At 39.6% G+C, this 21,832-nt stretch overlaps 1 protein-coding gene across 1 annotated transcript in view; it reads right to left on the reverse strand.

The window, feature by feature from the left end:
• LOC132110812 (adhesion G protein-coupled receptor A3-like) overlaps nt 1–21,832 on the reverse strand; it is a 67,503-nt gene that overhangs the window by 35,948 nt on the left and 9,723 nt on the right. The window lies entirely within an intron of this gene.

The following is a 21,832-nucleotide window of genomic DNA, read 5'->3' on the forward strand; positions in this document are numbered from 1 at the left end:
CCGTGAAGAGTCATGTCTCTCCTTAAGAAAGGAAAATCAGGGGCTCAAAAACGAAAAGAGAAGCAGAATAAAGAGAGAAGGGCAAATGAGGGCAAGCAGTTGCTCACAAATTTTTTTGAAAAGAGAGGTGAGCTCCAAATGCATCATCAAGCATTGACATTGTTTTAACATAAATATCTACTCCCGGTAGAATAGCATACATTTATGTTTGCATTTATGAATAATATACCAATACTTTATAGTATCACACCCTTCATAGCGAGCAAACAATGTTTCTGATTATTACATGGCTTGGCTGAATTCCAATGTAGAATGCGGTCTGTTATTTCTTGATAACAGACCGCTGCGAAGTATAACAGACCGTTGCCATGAAAAACAGCGCGTTGCTATGGACGCGGAACGGACTATTTTCTTTGGCGGAAGCAATACAATCGTTTTTAAATCAATAAACTCTTCTGCTGCAGTTCTCCCCACTCTCAGAGTCAGAAGTTTACATGAAAACACTGTATATTTCCCTCCATTGTCAAAATCTAACACCCGCGAAAACACAGATCGTTAGCGCCTATTTTACCGCATTGTTATGCAAATTAGCTCGCACACGCTCTTACATTAAGTACAGGATTGTTCTCAGTATAATAATGCACATCTTAATGATTGAAAAATGACTTATTTTAAAACATAATTCAAAGACTGAATGTCTAGTTTGGCGGTTAGTTTACCCTGTGATTCTATAGTCTAGTCTGCATTTATTTTAAACAGACAAATAATCATCAATTATCTTGTACTTAGCCTACACTTTTAAAAAAAGGTATTGTGACAATAAAGGATATTTTAGCAACCATTTGAAGCCATATATTTCAGTTTCAGAGTCAGACCCTGCAGCAGCAGGCCCCTCATCATGGCTAGGTGAAAGCAGTGACAGTGAGGTGGATGTGAGTGTGACAGTGAGACAAGGTGAGCTTTTTAACACTTAGTAATTAGTAATTAAGTGTTAAGAGGAAATAAGCAAAATTAGTACATTGTTATTGTACACATTTAAACTTTAAAGTGTAATTACTAATTACAGTTTAAAGTTTACAGTTTAAAGTTTAAATGTGTACAATAACAATGTACCCATTTTGTTTATTTCCTCTTGTAGCAGAGGCAGAAATAGAAGATGAGGTTGATATAAGTGATCAGAGGGAAAGTGAAGAATGTGATGAAGGTAGTCAGGAGCAGGAGGACAGAGCTGAAGAGGAAAGAGAAGAGAATGAGAGACTTAGGGATACTGGAGAGGGATTGTCAGAGGACCCAGGATTATGGTCAACAACTCTTACTGATAAGCACAGGAAAACTATTGTTCAAATGCTAGCAAAAAACTGGACTTTAAAGACCTGATCAGCAAATTTGCGCATGCAAAGACCCGTCAATGGGCATTTAGTAAAAACTGACATTATTTAGTTTGTGTTTCAGACCAAAGTTTTTCTCATTTGGTATGGTCATTTTCAGAACTGCTTTACAGTATATTTGATTTAGTCCAGGTTTGGACCTGCTAGACCTTTTGTCATCTCAGTAAGTAGTACTTTCGACAATAAAACAAAAATATATTAATCAGAGTGTGGCCTATTTTGTTTACATTTTAAGTGTTTTTATGATAAAAATGCAATACCTTACCCATTGGTATCACTATGGTATTGGGGGCCCAGCAAGATGGTTTGTACCCAGGGCCCAAAATTTGGTGCTACGCCCCTGCTCATGGGTGCTTGTTTACATCAGAGCGCATGCGCTCTTTCAAGCAGCATACAGCGATGTTGTGCATTTTAAGCAGCTGATGGGAATACTATTCTTAAAATGCATTCCAAATTCTGAATAATTTTTAATGTATATGTATTCATGGTATTTAGAAGTGCCCACGATAACAATATTGTGCATATTAATCCCTGAAATATATCGCATTACCGAATACCAGCACAAGTCTACATGGGGGTGAGTAAATAATTAGGACATTTTAATTCTGAAAGTGAACTAGTCTTTTAAAAATTTGCATGTAATATAAACTGAGACGATGTGCATCAACGTTTTAGAGGGGAAAAAAAACATTCAAACAGTCCTCACCTCTCAAATATCTGCACTATATTGCATACTCATATTTGTTCTTAACATGTTGCCTACATGACAAGAAAGAGTGCAAGGAGCTAAAGATAAAAGGCAACACCTCCTAAATAACTGCACGTTACTAATGAAGAAAAACAGACTGGATGTGTGCAAGACATATGACAACATTTATGGGATGCACTGAGGAGGAGCCCAAACTACACTTAAGGGCCAAGAGATGCTGACATAGTTATGATCTGTGATATTGGCACAGATTCTGTGTAAAAAAATGTGGTGTATATCAATCAATCAATCAATCAATCAACTTTTTTATTCAAGACACAGAGGTCCATAGAGACAACACAGTACAGATATATACATAAATACAAGACAATACAAAACATTTAAGTATGATGCAGGTGAGGCATCATTAAAACATATACAGGCTTCGGGTCCAATGTTTCCAAAAGCAAGATGTGTACCTTGTGTCACTCTTAGAAACATCAACTATGGACACAATGATCGTATTCTTAGACCCCGTCAGTCTGCACATGAATCTATACATAAAATTTCTTTAAACAGCATTAAAAGTGGGCACATTGTTAGACACAAACATTTCACTGGCACTACTCCACCTAGGAATTTTATGCACAATTCTCAGTGCATCATTATAAGCCACTTGAAGTTTTTTCATTTTCGACTCACTAAAATTACACCACAGGTGGGCAGTATATAGTGGAGTGCAATAAGTTTTGAAGAGTGAGATTTTAACATCAGGAGTGCACATGTGGAATTTGCGTGCCAGCATGTTTGCCTGCCCATACAGTTTTCCACACTGACGCTGCACATCATCATCATCATCATCATCACAGAGGTCATCTCTTATCACATGTCCCAGATATTTAACTTTCTTTACAACCTCTAGTGGTTCACCTGCCAATGAGTAAGAAGGATAGACACACTTCTTATCCTCCTTGGTTCTAGCGATCAGCACAACACTCTTCATTGAGTTAAATTTTATATCAAACATTAGTCCATATTGAGAGCATATTCTAAGAAGTTGCTGCAGGCCAGCACTGGAGGGAGACAGTACCACCAAATCATCAGCATAAAGCATATGATTAATGAGACTATCCCCCACCAAGCAGCCAGTTCTACAACCCTTTAGCTCCCTAGATAAATTATCCATGTACAGATTGAATAGCAGTGGAGACAGAATTCCACCCTGCCGCACTCCATTGGAGACATAGAAGGGTGTTGACAAACTCATCCCCCACCTGACTTGCATAGTTTGGTGAGAGTACCAGAACTGCAATATCCTGATTAGGTAAGAGGGGACACCACGCTCATGTAGTTTACCAAACAGTTTCCCATGGTTGATACGATCAAAAGCCTTAGACGCATCCAGGAAACACATGAAGACTGTGCTATTGCGTGATCTGTACCTATGGACAATTTCTTTAAGTGCATAAATACACAGATCAGTTCCATGCTTGTTCTTAAAACCAAACTGATGGAGGCGCTGCTGAGCTCTAATGGAGTAAGACGTGAGTTTGGAAGCTCCTGCCGATTTTGATTAATATTGTAATTCTTTTGCGCTTTTTCGTCACATATATAGTATAGTCTTGCTCCGCTGGTTTTTTTTTTTTGTTAGAAAGTTTAACTCTGGACTGCGTAAGATGGCTGGAAAGAACTCTAAATCTCGCAAAACTATTCAGACACAACTGCGGCCTAGTCCTCAAATTGCGACCACACCCTCGAGTGGGTCATCTGTCGCCTCAGAGGTCGAGGGCGCCTCGGCGCATGCTAACCTTGACATCAACGCATTCAAGCTCGAGTTATTGGCCTCGGTGAGGAAAGAGATTGCTGATATTTTCAAAAAGGAACTCCAGGATACACTCGGGGATGCTCTGCCTACTATTAGGCTTGACCTGCAAGCGGTAAAGTCACAGCTGGCGAATGATAAAGCTGCTACCGAGGCTACCATGTCCAAGCTTAAAGATACGGTTGGAGAAATGGAGCACGCACTCACTGAGTGCTCCGATGACATCGCCGAGATGAAAACTACTATCGAGCGCCTCACAGCTAACGTAGCCAAGCTGGAAAATAAATGTGAAGACTTGGAGTCTAGATCACGGCGCAACAACGTGAGGATAGTGGGTGTACCGGAGGGCCCTGACACCTGTACCACTGCAGCTGTGGCCGCCTTGCTGAAGGAAGCGTTCAATCTGGAAAAGGAGCCACTTTTGGACCGGTCCCACCGCACCCTTCAACCCAAACCCAAGCCTGGTGACCGTCCGCGAGCCATTGTGTGCAGGTTTCATTATCACAGTGACTGTGTGGACATTCTGCGCCGCGCTAGAGAGCTCCGACAGATTAAAGTCAGAGGCGTGACTGTCTCAGTCTTTCCTGACCACACCGCCAAGATAGCTCGGGCTCGGGCTGCATTCAATGAGGTTAGACGCCAACTTCGTGGCATTGATGGTGCGCGTTATGGTCTGTTTCATCCAGCGCGACTTCGCGTCACATACAACGGTGTTGAGAAGGATTTCGTTTCTGCGGAGGAAGCCAGCGACTTTGTCAAAACTTTGGTTCCTGGGTGAGCTCCAATAGCCTTTAAGATCTGTTCTACTCCAGTCTTAAATCTATATATTTTGTTCAGATTTAGATAGTCTTCGGGCTTGCTACACTTTCTAAATTAGTGTAATTATGGTTTGTTTGTAGCAGGTACATTTTTTTTTATTATTATTTTTTTTATTTTCCTCAATCTTGTTAACAAGACTATACCATATTTTGTGTTTTCTCATTTTATGCCTTCTGCATCTATTTGCGCAAGACTCTGAGGGCCTACTGTTATTTGTTCATTTGTATTTTCACGTGCTCTACTGTATTCATGCGCATTTGTTAAATAATGTTGAGATCGGCGGGAGTTTTTTCTTTTTTTTTTCTTTTCTCTCTCTCTCGCTTTTGTTTGTTCGGCATTGTCTCCGGGTTGTTCAACACTATTGTGGACAACTTGTGGTTATTGTGGGAAACACTGCTGTCTCCTTTGTTCCGTAGTTATATGGGGACGTTGGGTGTATTTGTGTTTAAGGGATTGATGGGGTGGGGAGGGTGTTTCACCTCGGCTCTGTATGACCATTTTGATTTTTTTTTATTCAGATGGTTAATGACAATATATATCCCAGCATAGCTGGGTCAGGCACACCTCTCAGATTCATCAGTTGGAATATACGTGGTATGGGTAATCCTGTTAAGAGATCTAAGGTTTTTGCGCACTTGAAACGTTTAAACTCTGATTTAGTATTTTTGCAGGAGACTCACCTTCGTGTTAAAGATCAGTGCAGGTTACATTGCCCCTGGGTAGGCCAAGTCTTCCACTCAAATTTTAATTCAAAAGCAAGGGGGGTCGCCATTTTAATTAACAAAAAAGTTCAATTCTCATCCACTGATGTTATTGCTGATAGGAATGGCAGATATCTTATAGTTGCTGGGACCCTGATGCAAAAGAAGGTTTTGTTGGTAAACGTATACGCCCCTAACTTCGATGATGTTGAATTCGCTAACAGATTTCTGAGTAACATCCCCTTCTTGAACACACACTTGCTGATCCTTGGTGGGGATCTAAATTGTGTTTTTGACCCAATCTTGGACCGGTCTAATCCTCGAAATCTGACTCGATCTGCTATGTCTAAAGCATTCTCTGATTTTATGGAACAGAATAGTCTTATTGATCCATGGAGATCCCGTAACCCCTCTATTAAAAAATTCTCTTTCTTTTCCCAGGTGCACCATTCATACTCTAGAATTGATTACTTTTTTATTGATAGTACACTTAATTCATGTGTTAATTCTTCTGACTATTTAGGTATTGTAATATCTGACCATTCACCTCTATTATTAGATATTCAACTCTTTAATTATAAACCTAGCCCACCACTTTGGAGATTTAACTCTCTTCTTTTAGCAGACAAAGAATTCTGTGAACTCATTTCAAACTCTATTGATGAGTTCTTGTCTTTTAATCACAATGACTCCTCTTCGTATTCATTGCTGTGGGAAACACTTAAATGTTACCTGAGAGGTCAAATTATTTCTTACTCTGCTCTTTCTAATAGAAAGATTAATGGTAAGCTTAAAGCACTTACATCTGTGATCAGTAACCTGGATCAGAAATATGCATTGAACCCTTCTCCAGAACTTCTTAAGCAGCGTCTCGATTTGCAAGCAGAATTTGATCTTATTTCAACTAAAGAGGCAGAGCGCTTGCTACTACGTAGCCGTGGCTCATACTACGAACATGGTGATAAGGCAAGTCGTTTACTGGCACATCAGTTACGACGACAGGCCACTTCCCGTTTGATACCTACTATTAAAAACACTTATGACATTATTACTGCAGACCCCTTAGAAATTAATGCTACTTTTAAATCATTTTACTCTTTATTATATAAATCTGAATTTCCTACAGATAACACTAAAATTAATACATTTCTTCAGAATCTTTCGAACCCTGTCATTGATTCTATTACTGCCATGCAAATGGACTCTCCACTCTCTCTTGAAGAAGTATTAAATGCAATTAATGTCATGCAATCTAATAAAGCCCCAGGCCCCGATGGGTTTCCGATTGAATTTTTTAAAAAATTTATTGGCAAATTGGCACCATTACTTTTATCTGTATTCACTGAATCCCTGGAAAGTGGTTCTTTACCACCTACCATGACACAAGCCACTATTGCTCTCCTTCTCAAAAAGGACAAAGATTCAACCTCCTGTGGGTCTTACAGACCATTGTCTTTGCTTAATGCTGACGTCAAGGTATTGGCTAAAGTAATTGCATCCCGCTTAGAGAATGTGCTTCCTCATATTATATCCGAAGAGCAAAATGGTTTTATAAAGGGACGTCAATTGTTTTTTAATACCCGTACACTTTTCAATATAATTTATTCTAAACACTCTGCTGAACTTCCTGAGCTTGTGATTTCTTTGGACGCAGAGAAGGCATTTGATAGGGTAGAGTGGGAGTACTTGTTTGCAGTTTTAAAAAAATTTGGATTTGGTGAAAATTTTATTTCTTGGATTCGCCTCCTCTATTCATCTCCTAAGGCCAGTGTTCATACTAATGATGTCTATTCTGATTATTTTACCCTTGAACGTGGAACTCGCCAAGGGTGTCCCTTATCACCTTTGCTCTTTGCTATTGCTATCGAGCCTCTGTCAATTACATTAAGATCTTCCCCTTTATTCAAAGGAATCATCCGTAACAGAACTGAATATAAACTATCATTGTATGCGGATGATTTGCTACTATATATATCTGATCCTTCACTCTCTATCCCTGCTGTTTTAGGTATTCTGGAGAACTTCAGCTCTTTTTCAGGTTATAAATTAAATTTGGAGAAAAGTGAGTGTGTGATTTTTGCCCTTTCGATTTAGTCCATCAGGGTTCAAATACCTCGGTGTCAACGTGACACGTTCTATGTCTAGCCTTTCTTCTGCGAATTTCACTCCCCTTATCTCTAATATTACAACCAATATTCAAAGATGGGGTAACCTCCCCCTTTCTTTAATCGGCAAGATCAATGCTGTTAAAATGAATATTTTACCAAAATTTCTATTCTTATTCCAGTCAATTCCTCTTTTTCTGCCAAAACATTTTTTTGTCGCACTGGATAAGTTAATTTGTTCTTTTATTTGGGGTGGAAAACCTCCTAGGATTCGTAAAACTCTACTGCAGAGATGCAGGCTAAGTGGAGGACTAGCATTACCTAATTTTTTTAATTACTATTGGGCGGCTCACATTCATAAACTTTGCTACTGGTTAAAATCCCCTGGATCCTCTTGGTGTAAATTGGAACTATCATCCTGTAGGGGATCTTCTGTACCTGCTTTACTGTATACCTCTTTACCCACAACACCTTCTCTATATACCGATAATCAAGTGGTTCTAAATACGCTTAAAATCTGGTATCAATTTAGACGACACTTTAAATTTGTAAATGCTTCTTCCTTGGGTCCCATCAAAGACAACCACTTATTTCCTCCATCGCTTTCAGATTCGACATTTTCACTGTGGTATGACAAGGGTATAACACAATTTAGGGATTTATATGTAGACGGTGTCTTCGACAGTTTTACCAATTTGTCATCTCGCTATGAACTCCCTGTTAGTCATCTGTTTCGCTATTTTCAAACTCGCAATTTTGTCGCTAAGTGTTTCCCTAATTTCCCCTCTTTACCTCCAGTGCATTGCTGGGAAACCATGCTTTCATTTGTCCCTCATAACAGAGGAATCATTTCTGAGCTGTATGACATTATTTTAGCTTTTAGCGATGATTCAATTGGCAAACTTAAGTGTACATGGGAAAGGGAACTGGGAATACAAATACAGGAGGAGTCATGGGAACAGGCCATAGAGAGGATACGTTCTACCACGACTTGTGCTCGTCTTGGACTTATTCAATTTAAGGTCTTACATAGGGTACATTTCTCTAAGCTTAGACTATCAGAAATATACCCGGACGTGGAAGACAAATGCGATAAATGTCATGGCTCACCTTGTCATCTTAGCCACATGTTTTTTTTTTGTCCTGATTTGAAAGATTTCTGGCTGGGTTATTTTAATATTATGTCCTCTGTTCTTGGGGTAAATCTCCAACCTTGTCCTCTGATTGCTATATTTGGAATTCCTGACCCCTCACTTGCACTTAACCCTACACAAAAGGACATCATAGCTTTTACATCTTTACTAGCAAGGCGCTCTTTATTGTTACACTGGAAGTCAGCTAAATATCCTTCGGTCTCTCGATGGCTCAGAGACGTCATGTATTTTTTAAAACTTGAGAAAATTAAATACACGTTGAGAGGATGTACAGTCAAATTTTTCCATAAATGGCAACCTTTTATTTCCTATTTCACTGATTTAGTGGTACTACCCAATTGAATGTGTGCCTTTTTTTTTTTTTTTTTTTGTACTATTTTCTATTGCATAAATAACCAGTAATATGTGTAGTGGTCGTGGTGTGCCGTGGAGTGGGTGGGGTGGGTGGGTGAGTGGGGGGGATGTTCATTGTTTATTATAGTACTCTGTGATCCATTGTAATTATTTTCTCCTACATCTTGATCAAAGTGTTTTTGGTTTGTTTTTGATTTTGCATATTTTTATGCATTTGTATGTGTTTGTGTGCATGTGGATGTATATATATGTGTATATATGTGTTTTATATGCGTGTATGTGTCCATGTACATATTCATTTATGTTTCAAGAGGGAGGAAAAAGGAAAGAAGGGAGAAAAAAGGGGGAAAAAAGGATAAATTGTATCTGTGAATGGAAATATTGTATTGTTTTTGCTTTTCCCAATAAAAAGAAAGTAAAAAAAACAAAAAAAAAAACAAACTGATTATCCGTTGACGCTATGTATTCTGCAAGCCTATACATAAGGATCCCTTCTAGTACCTTGGATAGTATACTTGCGAGTGCAATAGGTCTATAGTTATCTATACTAGTTAATTTACCAGTCTTATTTTTAACTACAGGTACTAGCAAGACAGATAACATGGATCCAGGAAGTATGCCATGCTTCATTAACCCAGAAAAAGCAAAGAGCAAGTAAAACTGAAATACTTTGACTAGCATATTTCAGATGTTCTGCTGTTATTCTATCCCGCCCACAGGCTTTGTTCATTTTAGGTTTGTCAATAGCATAACATACTTCCTCCGGTCCAATGACTACACCATCACTATGAGGTATCTCTCCTATGTTAAACACATCACTCTTAACACAATTAAAAATGTTCTCATAGTGTCTCCTTCATAGCTCTGCAATATTTTCAGGTTCAGTAATACCATCAATACTAGAAGGCAGTGGCATTTTGCTGTTGTTAAACACTTTCACCTCCTTCCAGAACTCATAAACATTATTAGATTGTAACTTTCTCGCCATAGAGTTCGCCCTCATAGTCTGCTCATTTCTTTTTATAAAACGCACAGCATATTTAAACCTAGCATTAGACCGTACCTTGTGCTCACAGACTGGGCCATGCCTAGGTTTGCCTGCTAAGACCCATCTTCTAAATGCATTTCTTGCCTCCATATGAACATCATGGACATAATCATTCCACCCTGGTCTTACAGTATTTTGTTTCACCACTTTACTTCTTAGTGGTTCACTTCCATCAACTAAACAGTTCACAATTCTATCATACATTGCACATAGGTCATTATTGTGACTTACATTCTTACAGCTGCTATCCACACACATAATTGCATCAACAGGTAACTCAATATTTCTCAAGTGCACATCAGTCAATAACTTGTAATATTGCAGGTCATCTTCTGTAAGCCTTGTCCAGTCCAGTATCTCACCTGGTTTATGGCTGTCGCTACAGACAAGCTCAGGTAGACCCTTAATATTTATGAACATAGAGACAGGAATATGGTCTGCTGTGGCCAAACCATATAGGATCTCAGCCTCCTTTATACAATCATGTGCATCAGCTGTAGATATACAATGGTCCAACCAGGATATAGTATGCCAAGCTTCACTCACATGTGTATAGCTATCAGTTGGCAGTAATTCCTTAGTGGACAAAATAACCTTGTTATCTTTGCAGAATTGTGTCAAGTGTTTACCAAAAAGTGAATTAGTATCTGATATATCAGCATCCAGATCCCCCAAGACAAATATGGATGTATATTCACTTTCCTTTATGTAAGACTCAATAAAAGCAAGCTTATTCAAGTACTCATTTTAATTTTTGTGACATTCATATGGAGTGTATACATTTAAGATGATAAAAACATTCTTATTATGCATCACCATTTTCCTATGCACCAGTCCACATCTAACCTGATCACAGTGACTAATGGGTCAAGTTTCTTGTGCCAGAATATGGCCACACCTCCTGGGATCCTGCCACGCAGAATTCTGGTGTTTAGGTCTGTCGTGGATTCCCCTGCCCCATGGAAATCATTATGCACAGTGTTAAGTTTATCCAGATCTTGAATAGCTAAAAAAGTCTCTTGCAAACACACCACATCAGCATTCTCAAAGAGCTTGTCAATGACAGTGCGATGGGCTCTTGCTCCAGCATCCTGTCCAAGCTGCAGACCACGGGAGTTATAAGACACAACTCTCATAGCAGTTTATCATTGTTTAACATGCATGGGACGCCCTTGGCTCAGGCGCACACATCTCCGTGTCAAGTGATGCTTTAATACCTGCCCCTACCGCAGCCCTAGGCTTGTGATTCTCATAGAAGCGCCTTACATAGGTCCCTTCTGGCCACAGCTGTGGTGCATACATCTCTGCTACTTCCTTGCATTCAGCTGTAACTTTGAAAGAGCTGTAGCGAGTATACTCAGTGCCAATCTTCTGACAAAAGAAAGTTGTTCTTTTAAATAACTAGCCAGAGTCTCTGAGTCTAGGTCAGGAGCAAGCTTTGTCACAAACACACTCACCAGCTTAGTTGTCACTGCATGTATGTTCTCCACAGCACCAGTTCCAACTATTCCATAAGTCTTCTTCTCTCTGGGAGGATTCATACTAGTCTTGTTCTGTACTGCAGCAGTAGATCGTTTTCCAGAATGTTGCTTGCGCTTGCCATGCTTTAATACACGGCTCCATGCAGGGGACATCGCCACCTCAATCCCCCCGCCAGCTGTCTCCTCAGTGACAGGCAACGCCGAGGGTGCAGACTCCCTGTGACTTGGTCCATGAAGCTGGGCCTCCTCACTGGCCATGGTTGTGGCTGCATTCCCCTTGCTGGCACTGAGTTGCTCAATCACACTCAGTCGTTTGCTAATGTCTGTAGTTATTCCACGAAGGTTCTCACATTCAGTCGACTGCTTACTGACAGTATTTTTCATGGAGGCCATCTCTACACTTAGGCGATCAATCTTACTAACCAGGCAAGAGACATCGAGGCTATTAAAAGTCACTGATGGTAAATCATCCAAGTGATAGGACACAAAGCGAGGAACATTCTCACCAACCTCATTCAGTAGTTTTAGACAGCTCTTAACATTGTTGACATCTTTCAGTTGCCCTTTGTGAGCTACACAATGCTGCCCAGTGCCAGGACACAGTTCAAACAGGACCTTCTTGGAGTTTTCAATCCACTCTGATCCAAAGTGATTTACAGCCATCAGGATAATGTCATCCTGAGGCACAGTCTTCAGTTTGACAGAAAGGAAGCTTAACAGTTCATCTTCCACTATAGTTTTGCCATCAATAGTGGTATCACTATTATCCTAACATATTTTCGTTAGGATGTTCATTTTGAATATACCGCCATACCGGTGTATTTAATAACTCAGCGTTCGGAATGAACGTAATGCTGCGTCGCGGCCGCGGGACACTATTTCAAAACGGACCCTTTACAATGTTGCACTTCTAAGCAGCGACTGCGAGACGTGGTGAGGGTAAACTCTAGGCGTTTCTCAATGTCAAGGATACTTCCTTGGCAGGACTGGTCCTTCCAAGTCACTTCCTTCAGAGGCTAGGCGAGACTCCTCTTTAGCATTCGGAGAACACGTAAATGGAACAGGCTAGCAAGTGCACGTAATTGCGTCATTACGTCAGTGAAAAGGTCCGTCTGAATAACACTGTGAATGGTATCATTAAATTACTTTGGAGAACTTAACTAGTTATTTATAAAAGAAATGCCGATGACGCAACCAATTGTTAAATGACAGGTCCGGTTCAGTTAACCATTTGTATTTGTATAATTTACAATATCAATATGGTAGTAATTTGTACTGGCATTTAAACGTTAAACTTTACTTATATTTACTACAGTTATAACAAATGTTTGGTAACGTAAATAAAAACCGTTAACGCTCCGACTCTGCTAACGTTCGACATTTTTGAATTTTTGAACAAGATAGCAAAGCTGCGTGCATAGGATTGTGGGTGATTTGAGAGCGCGAAGGATACACATATGCATCCTTTCCTATGTATGGGATATTCTTCGAACGAAGGACTCAGTCCTTGGTTGAAATTCCGAGGATCCTCGACATTGGAACAGTCCTTCGACGGATGTCGATGACGTAGCATCCTCGAAATACTGGCTTCCTAGGATCCTTCCTTGACATTGAGAAACACCTACAGTAGTGCTCTGGTGTTACGTTATAACAGCTGTTTCCAGCTGCACGAGGTTGCGTTCCGTCAGTGCGTTCAAGGAGCGGTGCTCTGCAGCAGTGCAGCGATTGTTAACGTACTGAGTCTATTTTTGCTGTGCTGCAGGTGCTGAATTAAAGTGAAAGTGCATTGTTCGTGGGAAAAATGAACATGGATTGACATGGAAAGCAGTCACATGGGTTTTTGGCTAGGTTTAAAACAAGAAAAAGAGCACTTTAAGATAAACAAGGAAAACAATATGTTAACTTTTCATTAAGACCCGTGGGATTGCTTGTGATAAAGATTTAAATGCAAAATGCACAAGACTGTTTCTGTCTGTGGTGTTTTAATTTTAAATATTTTAACAAGTAGGCTAATTATTGTTTAAATGTTTTGCCGCTTGCTTGAGCAGCTTATTATACAAACCTAGAAGTAAAATGCATGAATAATGTGTTGTTTATATTTATTGAGTTTAAACTAATGTCTATATGAAAGATTGTTCTGTGATAAAAGACTTACTATGCTGAATTTTTTTTAAATAAATAATATATATATATACACATTTTTTACATGATATGAAATCAAAACAATGAACAAATGTTGTGTTTGTGGACTAAACAGACGCAGATCAGTAGTGGACTGCAAACACGTCCTGTGTGAAAGCACAATGAGTCCGTGCTGCGGACTGCATATGCACCGCAGGCAGATTATGCATATATAATATCCATTTTATGCAAGTCCTGGTGGGCTAAAACACAAGCAATTTGCTTCAGCACCTTATCCGCAAGCACGTCTTGGAATATCAACCAGCAGAAAATGCATTGTACACCTGATTATGCATTTAAAAAAAAAAACGTCATAAACCGGAAAACCGGTATAATTTTGAAAAAAATATGGTATATACATTTTTCGACAAGTGCAGTCTGTTCTGATTGACCAACTGACCCAGTGCATTGTGATTGGCCAAACACCGCAAGCACTCGTCGGAAATATAAAGCCCCTTTCCATAATCGCAAGCTTTATCTTTAAAAACAAATGTAAAGACCGTTAATAATGTCCTTAATTTTACCATCAGTTCAAGCCCGAAAGAAGAACAAAGTCGCTTGAAAGTCACAGTGATGAAGCTCATGTGTGTTTGCAGTACACAAGACACGGACAGTTAAGACAGCTGACTCCACTGTGTGACCCTGTCTCTCTTCCTCGCTCTCTGTCTCTCTCTCTCTCCCACACACACACACAAACACGCGATGCGCAAATCTTCAATACCAAACATTTTAACTTAGGGATGCACGATATATCGCCCACCATATCGATATTGGCTGATATATGTCAATTTTTTCTGTTATCGTTATCGGACTGATAAGAGAATTCGGCCGATATCTTAGAGCCGATAAATAACGCATTATGTCCTGCACTGTTCACCATGATGGGTTTTATTGCTGGAAATATCATTGGAAACACTTCGAAAAGGAAAATACAGTGAACTGCAACATGTGCAGGGCAAGTCTGTCATATTATAACGAGATTATTAGCTATTGTAAAATAACGTAACAGAATCTTTGTTCGCCAGTGTTTTAGTGCGTTGTTAAGGGAAGAGCGCATCCACAATGGATCCACACGACTAGCACAGTTAAGTTCACTTGTACATTTATAGTCTTTTGTGCAATTGTATGTTGTAATATTGTGTTTATTTTATGCATATAAATAAATGAGGTTACTTTTATTAACCCCACCCCACACCCACTCCCAACATAATTTTACCCATGAGTCAGGTATGACACGCCACTCTTCATTAAGACATATTTCTAAACTGATAAGGAAAAAGGTTTTATGTAAAGAAAATGTGGAATAGCACATGGAAAAGCCTTTTCTTTCTGTGAGAAAACACATTCCCACAGAGAAGAGCTGCTGGAGCTTTAGGTCACAGTGGGCAGTTCTCTGGAGTGGAAAGGCAAACACACGGCCCGGAAGCACTGCTCATAAAGGGTCGGAAGAGCAAGGGGAGAAAAGGGGGAATACAGTACACCCAATGCTTTTCCCAGAATACATTAAGACATGATGAAAATGTATGTGTAGTCAAATTTCAACACAAATATGCTGGCTCACTGCCATTTAATCCAAGTTGTGAAGAGATGTGATTGCTTTGTATGATTAACAGATTTAATTTAGGGTTTTAAACTCAATTTAATTTTAGTCAATCAAACTCAAGTACCAGATCAGTCCAATTTGTGAACAAATCATTCAGACTAGTTTTCATTCTCTCAACTCATCAGACTCATCTTGATGAGCTTCTCCATAAAGTTTGGAAATTTTCTCAGTCTGCAAATTTGGTAAGTAAATATTTGTATTTATTGGTTTAATGTGTGTAAACTTTTGTGGAAGCTGTTCATATACACTTACAGTATATTGATTGTAGTCTTTATTTCGAACATGAGAGAAGAATATGTAAAATAAAATACAAAAATGTTTAAAGCATTTTTTTTTTTTTTTTTAAATAAAAGAAAAAAAAAGAGAAAAAATAACACCAGATAAGCCGTAACAAATTACAATTTTTTTTTCCTGTGTAAACATAGATTATGAACAACTTACACAGAAGTCATTCATTCAGGTTTAAAACAACATGAAGGGATTTCAATTTTTAGGTGAACTATACCTTTAACTGCAATAAGGCAGGCCTTCATAGGGTGTGAGGTGAAAAAAAATATGCTTTCACCAATTCTTTATGAGTACACACACAAAAGCCAACACACCAGCACAGAGACAAAGAGCCAGAGAATAATGTGTGAATCAGACTGCTGACATCTCTGGCTTCAGCGCCATTCATTAGAATGACAAAAGCAGCGCTGTGCTCTGGGCAGAAGGGATCGGAGCGAGAGAGAAGTGTTAAAACAAAAAGCCAGAGAGGGCACAGAGGGAGCAGCACTGGAAGGTAACTGTGCCGTGAAAGCCCAGACGCAGAAACCCGCCGAGCCGTCAAGAGAGCGGAAGATGAATTCCTCAGGCTTTCAAAGCATGCGAAGATCAAAGATGTTTACACTTCCAACGTGTTCTAAAGACAAAGCTTCAGCTTTTTATCCCCTGAACTGTATCATTCTCCAAACATAAGAAGAGGGAAGAATTCCCTCACATTATAAACAGAACCATGCACAGATTGAGTCTTGAATCAAAATGACGCTTTGCAACAGGCTAAAATGGTCCAGTTGGAAGCTCTCAATTTCTCACACAACTCTCAAGACAACATGGTCTACTGCCTGCTGGAACACAGGGTTCCAGAACAATCACAACCGTAATGAACATCAATATCTTTCGCATTCAAGCAGAACACAAGTCGAAAGTCCATCTGTTTCTTTGTTGCCTGAGAAGATTCCCAGATATATATATATATATATATATATATATATATATATATATATATGTATATATATACTGTATATATATATATATATATATATATACAGTATATATATATATATATATATACACACACACACAGTCGTGGCCAAAAGTTTTGAGAATTACATAAATATTAGTTTTCAAAAAGTTTGCTGCTAAACTGCTTTTAGATCTTTGTTTCAGTTGTTTCTGTGATGTACTGAAATATAATTACAAGCACTTCATATGTTTCAAAGGCTTTTATAGACAATTACATGACATTTATGCAAAGAGTCAGTATTTGCAGTGTTGGCCCTTCTTTTTCAGGACCTCTGCAATTCGACTGGGCATGCTCTCAATCAACTTCTGGGCCAAATCCTGACTGATAGCAACCCATTCTTTCATAATCACTTCTTGGAGTTTGTCAGAATTAGTGGGTTTTTGTTTGTCCACCTGCCTCTTGAGGATTGACCACAAGTTCTCAATGGGATTAAGATCTGGGGAGTTTCCAGGCCATGGACCCAAAATTTCAACATTCTGGTCCCCGAGCCACTTATTTATCACTTTTGCCTTATGGCACGGTTCTCCATCGTGCTGGAAAATGCATTGTTCTTCACCAAACTGTTGTTGGATTGTTGGAAGAAGTTGCTGTTGGAGGGTGTTTTGGTACCATTCTTTATTCATGGCTGTGTTTTTGGGCAGAATTGTGAGTGAGCCCACTCCCTTGGATGAGAAGCAACCCCACACATGAATGGTGTCAGGATGCTTTACTGTTGGCATGACACAGGACTGATGGTAGCGCTCACCTTTTCTTCTCCGGACAAGCCTTTTTCCAGATGCCCCAAACAATCGGAAAGGGGCTTCATCGGAGAATATGACTTTGCCCCAGTCCTCAGCAGTCCATTCACTATGCTTTCTGCAGAAGATCAATCTGTCCCTGATGTTTTTTTTTGGAGAGAAGTGGCTTCTTTGCTGCCCTTCTTGACACCAGGCCATCTTCCAAAAGTCTTCGCCTCACTGTGCGTGCAGATGCGCTCACACCTGCCTGCTGCCATTCCTGAGCAAGCTCTGCACTGGTGGCACTCCGATCCCGCAGCTGAATCCTCTTTAGGAGACGATCCTGGCGCTTTCTGGACTTTCTTGGACGCCCTGAAGCCTTCTTTACAAGAATTGAACCTCTTTCCTTGAAGTTCTTGATGATCCTATAAATTGTTGATTTAGGTGCAATCTTAGTAGCCACAATATCCTTGCCTGTGAAGCCATTTTTATGCAACGCAATGATGGCTGCACGCGTTTCTTTGCAGGTCACCATGGTTAACAATGGAAGAACAATGATTTCAAGCATCACCCTCCTTTTAACATGTCAAGTCTGCCATTCTAACCCAATCAGCCTGACATAATGATCTCCAGCCTTGTGCTCGTCAACATTCTCACCTGAGTTAACAAGACGATTACTGAAATGATCTCAGCAGGTCCTTTAATGACAGCAATGAAATGCAGTGGAAAGGTTTTTTTGGGATTAAGTTAATTTTCATGGAAAAAGAAGGACTCTTCAAAGAAGGACAAGAGTGAAGAATCACTCTTCATAACATTCTGGAGTATATGCAAATTGCTATTATAAAAACTTAAGCAGCAACGTTTCCAATTTCCAATATTTATGTAATTCTCAAAACTTTTGGCCACGACTGTATATATATATATATATAGAGAGAGAGAGAGAGAGAGGGAGAGAGAGAGACACACACACACAAACACACACACACATTACCGTTAGATATACACACACACACACACACACACACAACACTTTACTTTTATACTAAATGCATCTCATTTAAATTCAAACTATACTACATTTTTATTCAACTGTAATTAACATCCAATTAAGGGGGTACGTTTGACCCCCCAAAGACCAGTTCGTTTGACTAGTGTGAACACTCTGTGCCACGCTCAGGGCAGCGGGGGAGGGGGATAATCATGCTCCGGTATATATATATATCCAAATTATGTCATTAATGACTCATGTCGTTCCAAAACCGTAAGACCTCCATTTATCTTCAGAACACAGTTTAAGATATTTTAGATTTAGTCCGAGCGCTTTCTATCCCTCCATTGAAAATGTATGTACGGTATACTGTCCATGTCCAGAAAGGTAATAGAAACATCATCAAAGTAGTCCATGTGACATCAGAGGGTCAGTTAGAATTTGTTGAAGCATGGAAAATACATTTTGGTCCAAAAATAGCAAAAACTATGACTTTATTCAGCATTGTCTTCTCTTCCGGGTCTGTTGTGAGTCATTTACAACTCCGCAGTGATGCTGCTGATGTAAGTCACTGCAGTAGTGATGGGAAGTTTGGTTCTTTTCCGCGAACCGGTTCTTTCGGACAGTAAACTGGTTGAAAAAACCGGTTCACCGGTTCTTTCGCTTTTGACGTAATGACACTGGCGATGATTGCCCTTGATTCAAGCCTTCGGTTTACCCGCACTCATAACATTTGCACAGTCAGTTAAATCAGTTCAGAATCAATCATCAAAAGAATCAGTTCGGTTCAGACGCGCTGTGTCAGTCTGCTTCATGCTGAATCACGCATGCGCAGTATCATCAGCTCCTCGGTTCTCGAATTGGACGCGTCCGACATAAACGGAAAGTCAATCTTTCGTTCGTTATCTGGCTCGGCATGGCGTTCATCTTCAGTTCTCTCTTCACAGTAGTTCAGTCAGTGTACTGTTTGAGTACATGAATTAGGGCTGTTACTTTTGTGAAAAAAATCATTTTCGATTTTTAAGACATAAGTGTTCATTGAACCGATTGTAAAATCGATTTTCCATGTCTAAAAAAAAAAGACGTTTCCTTTTTCCACGTCAAATAACGGCCGAATGTAAAGAGAGCGCTGGAAACGCACAAGTCAGCAATATTTCTTATTTATTGGCATGAAGTTTCGTGCAGAATAACAAACAGCAACAGGAGTGCAACATTCTTGAAAAAATATATATGCAGAGGGGACGGCTGCCATGACAAAAGAAAAACATCACTGCAGGCTTCAACCCGGCTGCATTTATGATTTAGGCAATTCAAAAATCTCCAAGATTATTTTAAATAATGATTCAATCCATTTCAAACAACTGTTCAAAAAATGAAATTTTAAATGGACTTGAGAGCAGGCCATGTGTGTTTTTTTATTGAACGTAACCGACACTTAGGCTAGGCGGCACTAGGCAGGCATAATGAAATGCGCAAAAAGGCTGGGGCCATTACAAATTTATTGGACAGGAAAACAAGTCGATCAACATTTTCGGGGTCCAGAGCAGAGCGTTTTTTATTCACTATATGTCCAGCTGTTGAGAAGACGCGCTCCGACCGCACTGATGTCCCAGGGACACTACGCAAGGTGGGGGTATTACTGCCAATTTTCCATCACAAAAGCCGGTCACTGTCAGCTTGCAATGGTCCTTTTCATAACTCAGAATCTCCTGTAACTAGATGCGCGAATGGGTTGAATTCGCATCTACCGCGCCGCGAAACCCCCAGACGCACGTAAACGCGTCTTTACATTGACTTAACATTGAAATCATTCGCGGCAGACGCTCTATTCGCGTTTGGTGTGAATGCAGCATAAGAGGTCGCTTTCGAAGTCACTGGGTCTTATAGGCGCGTAAAATTGCTGGTATTTTCTGTCTAGCTTTCACAAGGCATACTGCGCTTTCGGAACTTTTTATTTCCTTTTTCTGCTTGTTTGTGAGTTTTGTAACATCTATTTTTTTAATTGTTTAATTATTTTAAAATTAATAGTGTACATATTTGGTTAAAATCAATTCCCTATTTTCATTTTCGAAACTTTTTTTGGTTGGTCCGATCGATTGTGCAATTGATTTTCTGAACCAAAAGTGACAGCCCTAACATGAATAACTCCGGGATATTGGTTTGTTTTAACTCAGAGAGAGTATCAGCCACATTAAAAAAGTTAACAGCTTAATTCATTTTTGGATTAATGCGTATTGGAGATGCAAACCATTTGAAAAGATTCAGTTCGATTTGGTGAACTGGTTCAAGAAGATCCAGTTACATCGAATGATTCGTTCGCGAACCGGATATCACTTAAACTGTTGTGTTTTGAAATCTCACAACAGACCCGGAAGAGAAGATAACGCTGAATAAAGTTGTAATTTTTGTTACTTTTGGACCAAAATGTATTTTCAATGCTTCAACAAATTCTAACCGACCCTCTGATGTCACATGGACTACTTTGATGATGTTTTTATTACCTTTCTGGACATGGACAGTATACAGTACACACATTTTCAATGGATGGACAGAAAGCTCTCGGACTAAAACTAAAATATCTTAAACTGTGTTCCGAAGATAATCGGAGGTCTCACGGGTTTGGAACGACATGAGAGTGAGTCATTAATGACATAATTTTGATTTTTGGGTGAACTAACCCTTTAACAAGACCTGCACTAAGGACCAGTAAAATACATCCTTAGAAGCATTCCTCACGGATGACATCATGTGTCATTCCAGCCTAAGTGAAGCACAGAACAAATGGACCGCTTCCATGTTTCCATATTCAAATCCATAGTCTTATATGGAGCAAGCACAAATAAATCAATGCTTTCTTTAAATAAAGAAACTTCTAGAACGAGCTTAGTGTGTCAGTACCTTTATTCCACTCTTCTTTGAAAGAAACCAGTTCTGTGAACACGTCCATTGGTCAGCGGCTGCTGTTCATTGAAAATCTGGGTCATGTATAGTCAAGCAGCAGTATAAGGAAACATGCACCTAAACAGCAACACTTAATACAGCATTTCAATGTACAGGCTCTAAATTTAGCTCCAGGTTTTGACAAGCACTGCTACAGTGAGTGACTCTGAATTCCTAACGGAAGTACAGAGCAGAGAGGCAAACCGATGCCAAGAACAGACGATTGTGCTCCCTGAAGGCAACAGCTATAATTAACTTTCACTTGACCAGCCCCCTCAGTATGACCTCCTCGAGGTCTCTAAAAGCCTTAGCTCACTTTCTGCTTGACAACCTTAACACCTTGTCCATTTCAGAATAAGAAGCTTTGCACCATCCCCAAAAACCTGCTGGTCTTGGAGCAGGAACAGCTAACATCAGAGACCGGATCATGTCTGCACCAAATAAACATTTCAGAACAACTCAGAATGGCAAAAACGTATTAAACAAAACTACTGTTCCCATTATAATCAACGGAGACATCACTACTGTGAAGAATTCCTTGCTTTGAATTGTAATCACA

The sequence above is a fragment of the Carassius carassius genome, chromosome 2, assembly GCF_963082965.1.
Source record: "Carassius carassius chromosome 2, fCarCar2.1, whole genome shotgun sequence".
Taxonomy (NCBI): Eukaryota; Metazoa; Chordata; class Actinopteri; order Cypriniformes; family Cyprinidae; genus Carassius; species Carassius carassius.